Source organism: Cupressus sempervirens, chromosome 11, assembly GCF_028749045.1.
Source record: "Cupressus sempervirens isolate cs-2001-9-10 chromosome 11, ASM2874904v1, whole genome shotgun sequence".
NCBI classification, from domain to species: domain Eukaryota; kingdom Viridiplantae; phylum Streptophyta; class Pinopsida; order Cupressales; family Cupressaceae; genus Cupressus; species Cupressus sempervirens.
The window spans coordinates 520,188,789-520,200,481 of NC_143128.1; positions in this window are offsets into that span (position 1 = coordinate 520,188,789).

The window sequence follows — 11,693 nt, forward strand, 5'->3', positions numbered from 1 at the left end:
GTGAAGGGGTATGATTCCATATTTTTTGTAGTGGATAGATTTTCTAAGATGGCTCATTGCATACCATGTAAGAAGATGTCAAATATATTTTGTTTCCTCCTTGTGGTATTGTTCTCTTTGTGTGTTTGCTTATGTTGTGTTAACTCTGCAAGGTTGTTTTGGATTGTTGGGTGTGCCTTTGGCCCTAGTTTATGTGGTACGTCCTTGCATTAATTCTAACTATCTAAGGTTATGAGGGATATGTTTGAGTATCTGATATATGTAGTTAAAGTTGAAAGAAGAAATGATAAGTCTAGAAGAAGTTATGTAATTTTTGGTGATGTCTATTCTAAGATAGAGTTTAAAGAGGCATGTTATGATAATCTTGTTATATCTCTTAGCAAAGTTGTTATTATGAGAATCAAGGTTGAGAGTGTGAAGAAGACATGTTGGTGATGATGTGGCTAAGCCTGTTTGTCATGATATTACGTGTACGAAAAAATATACACATTGAAAGATGGAAGATTAATGTTATCTCTAAGTGTAACATGTTCTTAATGTGGTCTTATAATGATTTATTGAGAAGGTCTAACAGCTAACTTAGGGAATTGTTTTATGGACTCGATATAAAGGAAGAACATTTTCATTTATCATGAATTGTGTCAAGATGACATGAAGAAGTGATTGTAAGCAACAAAGAGAGTGGAATGTGAAGTTGAGCAGAGTAGAGTGAAAGTGAACGAAACTTCATTGTTGAGATTTTGCTGAGCGATCCAAGGTTTGATATTTGGATCCGAGGTTTGTGACCTAGTCTACAAGGTCTGAAGTGATTGGTTTAGTTGATAGAACAATGGAAAGAAGAGCATAATAGTAAATTACATGTTTGAGAAGTGAACTCTTCTTGTAGTTGAAATTGCATGTTTGGGTAGTAGGCTCTTCTTGCATACATTACACTAGAACTCCTAACAAGGTTGCCACAACTCCTAACAGGGTTAGAATCCCCTAACAAGGATTCAAAGTCTCCTAACAGGGAATCATATGTACTGAATGTTGTAATAGACTCCTAATAAGGTCCATCCTCTAACAAGGAACTTATATATCATTATATCATCTTGTGGGCGTCATTCCCAACAGGGTTTTCCCTTTGATCAAGGGTTTCCCCAGTTAACAAATCTGGTGTAATTGTCTATGTGCATCATATTATGGTTATTGTTTAATTTGGTTGAATGGTTGAGTATGTTTATAGAAGATAAATATTTTAATTGTTGGATAACTGATTCAACCCCCCTCCCCCCCTTCTTAGTTATCTTGGTGGACTATTGTTTCTAACATTACGCCTATGCTAGTTGAATGAGTTTGAAAGAAATGGTGTTCTTCTTATGGTAGATATGATAATGCATGGAGCCATCCATGATGTTCTTGTGAAGTCTCCTTTTTAGAGAGAGTGATTTGTCAGACTTGTAAATGGAGATAATTCTCATGTTTCCAAGAGACTTTGGAGATGAGTGTGTTGCCCTTCTTTAAGCTTTAGTCCATGATAGATCTTGGTGTAGGTTATTACTTGTGTACATACTATAACCTACCTATTATGATCTATGTATTTTAAGTGGTATGCTTTCATAAAATTTTAAAAGATTCTTATCAAACCTTGTTTCTCAACCATTATTTTTCTATGTTAGGGTCTAATTGTAAGTTTTCCCTACTCTTGGTGTGGGTTATTTGTTTTTTTTTTTTCGCATTGTGAGTCACCTATTGAATTGTGTGTTATTATTGCCATGCTTGTTTGTTTTTCATTACTTATGGGCTTGTGTGTCCTTTTTATTGTTTGATGATCTATTGTGGCATGTTTCTATTATTTTTAGTAACCTTTTCGATCGGTCATGTTTTTGGCTTGCTTGGCCTATGCTTAGCAATACTTTTTTATTTTGATATGCTATTAGTGTGTTATAAATTTGGTTACTTTAAACACCTTGAACTATGAAATAAAATTAGTAGTTAAGCATGTGTGAGTAGTCCTGAGATAGGTGACCTCCTAGAAAGTCTTGATACTTTACCTCTGTGAAGTATCACATAGATTTAGTGAGTGCTAAGTGTTTTATTTATTCTCATAAAAGATAGATGTGTGTGTGTGTGTGTGTGTGTGTGTGTGTGTGTGTGTGTGTGTGTGTGTGTGTGTGTGTGTGTGTGTGTGTGTGTGTGTGTGTGTGTGTGTGTGTTGAATTATATATCATTCTCTTCACTATTTGAACATATATTTTAAACTAACTATATAAATATTTCTCTATTGGTAAATTAGAGTTATTCAATATATAAAAAATGATTTGTAAATTTAAATTGAATTTTTTATATACACATTCGATAATTGTCATAGGCTATATTAAACTTCATCTTGGCCCGATCACGATAAAACATTTTAAAAGAAATGTATTTCTCCATTAAACATATTTATCACGAACCCAAGATCAGAATATTCCCAAGATCATTTCATCATATTGTAGATAGCATAGAAGCTTGCTCTTTGTATACAAGGCCATGAAAAAAATGCAATTTGATAATTGTGTCATCAATTGTCATTTCCACTCTGTAGCAGTTTGATAATTATCATGAAATTATTTCTTACATACATATTGAAATGATGCAAATAGACAATCTATTGTATAATATATATTTTATTAAATTTTATTCTTTATTTACAAATCCTTAGTTCTTTAAAATATGAAAGCATAAAACTAATAATAAATTAGCTCCCACCTCGCTGTTGCCATGTAGTCTTAAAAAAGCGAGTTTGAAAGCTCAGAAAAATTAAATCAAAAAGTAGTAAAGGGCATAAAAAAAGTCTTAAAAATAGTTGAACACAAGAATTTTCAAATTATGATAGATTCAATTGATGTGTGAATTTTTATTATTCTATTAAGAAATTCTTAGGATCAAAATCAAAATATATCTTATTGTTCTTTAATTCTTACATAAATTGAATGTCTTATAACTTTACTTCTAAGTTACCCAATACAAATATCTTATTAGTCCCTATCGCCCATAGGTGGGGACTAATGTTTTCACCTCACTCCTTCCATTAATCTGTGCTTGAAGAGTCGAAAAAACTTAAAAACGTTCCCACAAAATTCACTCGCACATAATATTCTTCATTTTCCACAAATTTTAGGCTCAATATTTCTATTTTCCTATTGGCTGAGGGCTTTATTCTCGATAGTCTTTTATTTTTCCTACTTAATTATTCCACAAAAAATAGTAGTGTCGAGGACGTGACAAGCAGTGGCAACGGAGTGATGCATTTAGCCAAGTGTCATCTATAGACTCCAGACGTGGCTTGTGCATGTAAACTTCATCTCAGACACATGGACGCTTATTCGCTTCATACTGCATCAGATTTTGGCTTTCTAGTGGGTAGACTATGGTCTTCACCCTGTACATTCTAGTCTGCAACTCAATCTTGGGTTGTATTCAAAGTTATATTTCTTATTAATTTATCTATTTTCTGAGGGTTGCGCCCAAGACATTTTAGGGTTTCGCTCTAAAATCTAAATCCAAAACTTATTAGGCTTTCATTCTAAAATTTGTCCATGGTTGTTTTACCAGGGTTGGCACTGCAAGACTGGATATTTCGAGCATTTTCGAACATTTTTAGATAGCATTGGTATTCGCTTCAAAATTGTTGCACTCTGAATCTTGTATTGAAATAGCTTGTCATGGTTGAATGAATAAGAAAAACAAATTGTTGTAAACATTAATAGTGCCTACAATTTTTTGCGTCTGAGGATGCCCATCTAGTCACAACTTCCAAAGCTTGTTTAGAATATGTTGGTATGGGAAAAATATGTTCAGAACATTCCCTCATTTTCACTGGTATTAAACGATTTACTCTCTATGAATCAGGAACCAACATTTGCTCCCCAGAATCTATTATTTTTGTACGTTAAGGGTTGTAGATTGTCCAAAAAGGTTTTCAATTTTATTAGGTTAGAGAAGGTGCATACTTCTAGATCTAGTGTAAACATTGTCTTCTATTATGTTGAGCTTGCTTCTATTCCAAAAATTTCTCTATTTCCAAACATCATCTGATTACTTCTATGGATTTAGGGTTTCTAGATACTATACTGTTGGATTTACAGTCAGCTACCTTGTATGCAAAGGAGATGTGCGGACATATGTCGATGAGATTTGCAATAGTTGAGGGTAAGAGTAATAACCAGTATAACAAAAAAAGGGCAATAGAAAACAAAGGCGGAGAAACATTTCAATTGAAAGCAACGAAATTGGTTTCTCAAAGCTTTGATATAGGTGTGGTAAGAAACATAAAACCATGGCTTTGTGTTTTATAGTGTTCTTGTAGAAAATTTTTATGTATCTTGTAGAATCTATGTTTGGTATAAGCACATACATCTAGTTTGTACTATGAGAATGTTTGCACCACGACAACTACAAAGAACACTATGTTTATTGCTAGATCAAACATATACAAATTTGACATCATTTTGCTCAAGATTTAATCCAAAAAGGGAATGTCAAGGATTAAATTTTCTTATACATAACCAAATAACTAATATTTGCACCAAATCTCTTCTAAACATAGTTTTTGTACCCTGGACAGATGAATTAGACTTCACATATGTTGATCATTCAGACGAGTATCAGAGTGGTTGCTCGATAGTGTTTGTTGCATGATTGCATTTTTTTTTTTCATGATCCAATTTACATAAGATCCACCTACCCATACTAAGAAAATATAGAATCAATTCCATTGTTTTAAGGGCCCGTTTGGTTGCAAGCGTAGGAATTGAGAATTAGAATAGAAAACTTGAATAAGAATGGAGAATGAAGAATAGGAATGGAAAAATACAATCCAATCTTGATTATCCCTTGTTTGGTTATGCAAGCTTAAATTGGAATAGGGTTAACTTGCAATCGGCGCCATTTGGAAATATTTCTAAAGATGTAATTGGTGCCATTGGAAAATCACTTGAAATATTTGACAATATTGAAAAATAAGTTCCAGCACTTACCCAGGCCAAAGCGGATTTGAAAATTTAATCAAATTTGAGAAAGTTAAAATGAATGCAAGAATAGCAATTTCAATTACAGGTATTTTTTGGAATGGACAAAAGCTCATTTTGGGGCTAAAATGAGAATACGTATTCCTATTCCACGCACCAAACAAAGGATACAAATCATATTTTAATTTCTTATTCCTATTCCGGTTGTATTCCAGCAACCAAACGGGCCCTAAAGGATAGGGCTTTCACTACCAATGCAGAAATATAACCATTTTACCTAAGATACACCTATCCACTGTAGAGCAGGTTATTAAGAAATACCTTCTATAAATCTCTATAAGCTTTACATGCCAAGACTCCTTAAATACTCTATTCTATAGATAGTCCAGTGCAATACTATTGTGAATAATTCAAAAAAGTGGTTTTTAAAAAGTAGGCTCACTGTTTATGAGATTAACAGATATTACTTTGAATTATCAGCAACATTTAAAAAAGATCACTGTTTATGAGATTAACAGATATTACTTTGAATTATCAGCAACATTTAAAAAAGAAAAATGTAAGACATTTTATCTTTGCATTACGTCTCGAGAATTATATCAATTTTCTTATTCTATAAAGTTTTTTATAGTTATCTTTGAACCACTCACTCCTGCTGTCTCTTTTCAATGTTTCCAATATTTATTCAACTTACTAATCTTCCACTGATCGGTCTGATTGAAATGTTTAACTCAAGTATTTCACAAATGGTGTTCTAATTAGCAAGAAATTTTGTAGCTTACCCATGGAACTCGGTTTTTTTCGAACTTATATCGCCATAAATTTAGGTATTTCCTAAAAAAATTTCCTTGACAACTTGTGCAAACACGCTGGCAAGAGCTAGGCTATAATGCAAGTGCTGCAGTCAGAACAGAAAACCAAGACAAACTACTATTGATAAGAACATCTTGTTACATGAAATTAGATTATAATATTTGTCATTCATGGAGTTCAGTTCAAAACTAAAATTGTTTATTTATCTTTAGATCTAATAAAATTCCTACAGCTATAGTTGTGTTTTAGGTTGTGATGGTATGGATTTTAGGTTTCTTAATATCCCATCCATCCCATCCATATATGTTTTGAAAGGTGTTTACTTGGCTTATGTTGCTATAACTTGTGATAGCATTCCTATCCAGATCATGAACAGCTCAAAGATTATTGTGTATCACTCTTGTCATGTCTGTAACACAAATGATTGTTCCATCTTGGGAATCAATCTACCTACAGACAAGACTTTTAAATTCCAAATATGTGGAGGCTTAAGACTTTTGCAATTACAATAGTGTGCAAATATGTGTTGACCCAGTGGGCTATATAGAGTGCGCTTCTGGGTGTTTATTGATGTTGTTTTTATCAATGTAATTGAAATTTCAGATTCACAACTTGAATGAATACTGTATATGCCACAATAACACTAGAAAAACTAGCCATCCCATTGTGTACAAGCCTTAAGTAATGCCAAAGAGCCACCTGTAGGAGCAAAATAGGCCCAACTGTGAAATTTTGTACATCAGACTTGCCATTTCACCTCTTTTGAAACTTTTTCTTCCTGGTTTAGCTAGGAAGTTATGAAATAATGATAGAATGTTATTCTCTGCATTGAATGCAATGATTGTTCTGATATTGCATACACACCTCCAACCAGACCCGCAAGAGGTAGGGGACTAGAGCTGCACGCAGCCCTTGTTCAAATATAAATTTAATAAAAATTGACAATTTTTTAATAAAAGTTCTATAGACCATAAAACCTCCCACTATTCCTAGTTACAAATTAAACTAGATGCAGTCATTGAAATATTGAAACAATCGTCTGAAAAGGATGTTAAGGAATAATGCTTTTATATCTTGTAAGCAGGTTGAAAATTGTTTCCTCCAACCTATTGGAAAGTGGTTGGCTTTTTTTTTAATGCCTACTAGAATGTTTTCTAGTTTATCAATATCCAATTTTTTTATTAATTAAGAATCATTTGTTTATTCATCTTCTTTAGATTTTGAAAAATTCAAATGTACGAAATACGATACTAGTGTTGTTGCCGATTGCGAAAACTCAAACTCTTTAATGGTCCATTTGTGCCAATTGTTAGCTTGCTTTTTTCTATTATCCTACAAAACCAATCTTAATATTTGTAGTATTTTCACTAAGAAACTTGTACGTGTAGAAGTAACTCGTTGAGATAAAGGATTTAAGGAGATTTTTTGAATGGAATTTCAATTTGTTCCATGCCAAAGTTTGCACTCTAAAAGTACCTGTAACACTGATATTTTTGTAAAGTTGTTATAAGATATTATTTGAATAACACATTTTAACAACAAAAAAACAATTGTTTGTGCTTCTTTCTTATTATGCTTTTAGTGTCATTTTGGTTGGTCTTATTTTTAGCTTCTTTGAGCTTTTCAAAATAATATTTTGTCTATTAATTTGTTATTAGTGTACTTTAATTTTGGTTATTGTAGATACCTTCAAACTTTTGATTTCCTAATGGCTCACAAAGAGTCCATTAGGGATTAAGTCTTGTTGATCATAAAGGATGAGGTGGGGGTGATTTTGATGGCATGTGGTGATCTTTGTTGGTTGGTAGTTGGCAGACTGGTTTCTTAGATTATATTTCATGTATTTATTAAATCATGCATTTTGATGGATGGATGACATGTAGGTCAACATTCCTAGATAATGTCATGTGTTACCTTCTTAAATGGATAATTATTTGATAACCTTCTTCAACTCTTATGCTCCCATTTTTTTATCTTTAATATTTTCCAAAATTTTCACATGAAAAATGAAAAGACTACCCGTAAAATAGCCTAGAACCAATAAGAAAATAGAAATAAAAATCTCAAAATTCATTCTAATAGGAAAAATTGTTCAAACTATAAGATAAGAGAAATAAATTGATGTCAACTAATACTCAAAAGAATTATTACAAACTATAATCTATGCCTTTAATGGCCAGGACTAACAAGGTATATAATATTTTATCAATGATGCTTATTAGCTCTTTGAAAAGACTAAGGCTGCTCTTAACAATATCCACATTAACAAATTTTTAGTTATAAAAAAATACTAATAATAAGTGTTGAAATAAAATAGCTTTAATATTAAATCTATTATTTGATTTGTAGTCATAAATGTGCAGCACGCTTCAGAAAATTAAACACTTGGAGCATCTTGTTAAGCTCATAAAAATTTCTATCATTTTCCATATTAGGCCTAGAATTTGATGGTCACCCCTACCTGTCATATGAATTTTTGATGATGGTTGGGTCATTTTAGTGCCTTTCATTTTACGTTCAAAAAAAAAATTTGATTGTCAAATTTTTTATATATGAATAATTTAATAAATTATTTTAAAATTATTTCACTATAATTTGCAACATATTAGGAATAGACTTTATCTTATTTTCTATTGCATTAATCCTTCTTGCTTTAGCATCTTTGTGTATCCATGATTTTTCATGAGTAATCAAAGCATCACGCTGAAAATTACTACATCCATTCCCTAGACCCCATGGTCCTGACATCTTATACTTCTCACAGTAATTACATTTCATTACTATGTTACCATCATTATGAAAATGATTTAGCCACACAATTTTTTCTAGCCATTCCATTTGAAATTTTCTTTTAACTTGAACTTTTTCCTTCCCTTGATTAGAAGTCATTGACCTATCTTCAATTTCATTGTTAAAACTATACCCTTCCCCAAATTGATTTGCTTGTTCATTTAAATCCTCCTTTGAAGAAGACCCAATTTGTGTTTGAAATTTTCTTTCAAATTTTTATCGTGAGATTGCTCATTCTAATTTAGTAATAAAATACTAGAAGATTGTGAATCTTTTTTCGAAGCCACCTATAATTTCTCCAATAGTGGCTTGCTTCCTTCTCTTTGAAGACATTTTTTATGTACCTGCAAAAATAAATATAAAATTAGTAACTATGTATGAACATTATTGTGTACAGATATTGAAAAACTACATAAAATTTACATTGTGTGATTCAACTTGATGAAAAGGAAGAGTTTTCAAAACTACATAAAATTTACCTTATGTGATTCAATCTATGAATAAGAATATTGAATCTACCATATATCCGATATACTATTGTTTGACAAAAAAATTTTTTTTGGTATATGGCTGTTTTATATAGATACAAATTGAAATAAGTATAATTTAGTAACAAATAAAAAAATCACATATTTACAGAAAGTTTCTAATTTTTTCATATTTGTTTTGAAAATAATAATTAAAAATAAGGGCAAACCAGGCATATAATAAAAAATCATAGATATTTCTAAATTAATATAAGAAAATTTTAAGCCAAAAGATTTAATTTATAAGATTAAAAATATAAAATCATAAAACTTAAAAGTATTAAAGAAACTTTATATATATATATATATATATATATATATATATATATATATATATATATATATATATATAAGACATTAAAATATCTTATATTTATTATATATATTACATATATTTTAATATAATGTTATATTTATATTATCAAGAGAAGTATTATATTATTCCTATAAGAGATTTTAATAGTTTATTAAGAAATTTAATTGTCTAATTTACAATTTTAAATTTGTTTAGCCTGTCAATATGTATGGTCTTTAAAAAATATAGCATATCATATACATTTAAAATGTAGAAAAATGGCCAATATAGCCATCAATTTCTAGGCCTGCTCCATATGAACCAAACTATGCTAGTTGTAATAAAAAAAATTAGAGATTATAGGACTCATTGGGAGATGGGTATTTTTCTTTTTATCTAATCTTCACCATGTTATCCTTATTTTGTTCTTTTTGCCTGTGATTAATAACCACATATATGGAAAAAGAAGAAGAAGGAATTTAGTGAAAAGAGCAATCTTAGAGCTTTTACGAAAACACATAGAGTAATCTTTTAAAATTGTGTGGTTGAAAACCAGAGGCAATCTAGTTCTTTAAAAAAAAAAATGTATGAAGCTTTTTGGACAAGAAAATAGATGGATAAATATTTTTTCCTAACCGACTACATCAAACTTTCAAACGCACGCACACACGCACGCGCACGCGCACACACACACAGGTAACACTAAACTTTTTAATTTAAATAATTTATTAAAATAGAATTTTTCCTTCTTTTTCTATTTTTTTAAATTTTTATTTTTTCTTTATTTAGCCAATAGGCTATTTGTGGGAACTTTGTTCCCGAAAATTAAATTTTTGATAGAAATTTTGCAAAAATTGAAAATCCTTCTTATTAATTATTTATGAGCCAATTTTTATTTCCCTACACATTTAACACTTGTTTTGATATTTATTAGTTGTTATCTCCACTTTTAACTACTATTTTTCTTTTACTATTTATTAGTTGTGATCTCCACATTAGTTCATGTTGTGATCTATTCATTTAACTTTTGATTTTTAAAACTGATTTAGATTTTAATTTTTAAATTATTTTAATTTATTTTTTATATTAGTTTAATTTTTTCTTTAAATATTTTTTTTAGTTTCTATAGTTTATTTAGTCAATAGAATATTTGTCAAACATATTTTTTTTTATATTTCTCTTATTATTAATTTTTTATAATAAAATTTTGATGAGTTTTTTTAAATGATTTTTTTAATTTAATAAATTTAATTTAAATAAGTAATATTTATTATTTTATTTAAAAGATTTTAGTAAATATTATGTTATTTAAATTAAAAATTATTAATAATCTAATTTGTTCACATAAGATTATATTTTAAATATCCACTTTTAACTATCATTTTTCTTTTCTTATTTATTCAAAAATAATTACTTGTGATCTCCACATTAGATTATGTTGTGATCTCTATTTATTAAACTTTTGACTTTTTTAATTGATTTAGGTTTTAGTTTTTAAATAACTTAATTTTTTTTTTTATATTAGTTTAGTTTTTTCTTTAAATATTATTTTTTCATTTCTATAATTTATTTAGTCAATATGATAGTTGTTAAAGATGTTAGTATTTTTCATATTATATTTTGTATTTCTCTTATTAATTTTTCATAATAATTTTTTTGATGAGTTTTTTTTAAATGATTTTTTTTCATATTTAATAATTTGAATTTCATTGTAAAATATTGAAATTATTGAACACATTTCTTGAACAATATTCAAATTTTCTAAATATAGTAAATTTTATATCTATGTTTTAATCTTTTATTTTTTTATTTTTTTTTATTTTTTATTTTTTTTTTTATATTAGAAATAAGGAGATCAAAAATACAAGAGATCGCAGAATAACAGAGTTCAGAGGCCAAGCCTCACACCTTCAAAAATGAAGTTTATACAACGAAACAACAAAACAAAAACATAGACCATGACACCAAGAAAAGCACAACAACTTAGGTGTCCACCCAAGCATTATATAAAAGCATGTGACTACTAGTTTATAAGTTTTAAAAACTTATATGTACATTATATACAAAAGCATGTGACTACTAGTTTATAAATTTTTTATGTTGTCCAACTCATAAAACTAATGAAATTAATTATCTCATATAAAAACAGTCACCACAGCTTTTACAGGTAAAGCTAAGCTTTTCAATTTAAAAACTATTAAAACAAAGTTTTTTTTGCTTTTTTGTTTAAAATAAAATTAACATAGGGCTAACTTGGTGTGTATAAATTGTTTCCTC